We start from the raw sequence: 1,822 nt of genomic DNA on the forward strand, positions 1-1,822 counted from the left end.
AACGTGGCTGGATGTAGCTGCCTGTATGTGTGTGTGTGCTTGTGTGCGTGCTAGAGCCAGTCATTTTCCCCCAATCACACCTGTTTCACCCTGACTTCTTATCATCTAATTTGACATCTATGATTCCAACACGCACACACACACACACGCACACACACGCACACACACACACACACACACGTACACACACACACACACACACAGAATTCATCCATACACACACACAGAACCCCCTCCCCCTCCCCCCACAAACACATCCTCCTCTCCCTCCCTCTATCTATCTATCTATCTATCTATATCTATATATCTACATATATATACATATTAACAGGTATGTAAAAATATATATGCATTTTTCATTATTTTTTTCTCTCTCTTTTATGAAGGCAAAGATGCACTTCAGGTTGGTGGTTGATGACCAGCTGACAGTTTTTTAGTAATTAATTATCAGCGAACTGACAGATTATTAGGGTGAATGATTTACAATATTACGCCATTCAGATGTGCGTCATTCAGCCACAAAACTGTCAAATGCATCTTTGCCTCAATGGAATATCAGATAAAGACAGAATAGACAGCTGAGTACAGGAAACGCCAATTTATAACATTAGTGCAAATAGACGAAACGATATCAATCATTTCAATTGGCAGAGTGAACGCTTGACACATTTAAGTGAACCCAAGCATATTTTTTCTCTTTTACAAAATACAATTATCAGTTTGATTATCATTTGAGTTCGCTATTTACTTTCATTTCTATCATCAGAGTTCGTAGGCGACCTAACAACAAACAAGTGACCTAATTTGACCGGCACTCGAGGTAAATTGCATAGAGCGAATGCAAGAAGGAGAGGCATACAAGGCCGCTGCTGGGCGTGAGAGTGGGTAACTATCGGGCATGATTGGGGGGAGGGGGGAGGACCCGTTAGAGCGCGACCTGTTTGACCTACTGCTGCACGAGGTCAATAACAGCTGGCTCAGTCCGCAGAAAGTCTCCAGTAAATTCGAGCAATTGTGGTGTGTAATTGCCGAGTCTGTGTACCTGAAGATCATCGTTATATTCAGGAATTGGCAAGTGTCTTATAATATCACTGTGCAAAGTTGTTAAGTTATTGCACGAGGATGTTATTAACATGTACCTTTGCTAAGTTACTGTCTCTGAATAAGGTTTGCGTGTTACGTTTATTATTTCAAATACTTCTAGTTCTGTTTAGAATAATTTTCATTGTGATAAGTATGGATAATTTTTTTGCAGTTTTTCAACATATATTAATATGTATATATATCTGTCTACCTGTATCCATATCTATCTAATGTGAATAAGTATGTATATATATATATATATATATATATATATATATATATATATATATATATATATATATATATATATATATCTATGTATGTATGTATCTATCTATCTATATATATATGTATACATACATATACATATGTATACATATATATATATATATATATATATATATATATATATATATATATATATATATATATATATATATATATATAAATATATATATATATATATATATATATATATATATATATATATATATATATATATATATATATATATATATATATATATGTATATATATATATATATATATATATATATATATATATATATATATATATATATATATATATATATATATATATATATATATATATATATATATATATGTATGTATGTATGTATATATATGTATATATCTTATTATCTATCTATCTATCTATCTCTCTCTATATATACACATATATACACACATACATATGCATATACATAAAGAGTGTTGCT

The sequence above is a fragment of the Penaeus vannamei genome, unplaced genomic scaffold, assembly GCF_042767895.1.
Source record: "Penaeus vannamei isolate JL-2024 unplaced genomic scaffold, ASM4276789v1 unanchor24, whole genome shotgun sequence".
NCBI classification, from domain to species: Eukaryota; Metazoa; Arthropoda; class Malacostraca; order Decapoda; family Penaeidae; genus Penaeus; species Penaeus vannamei.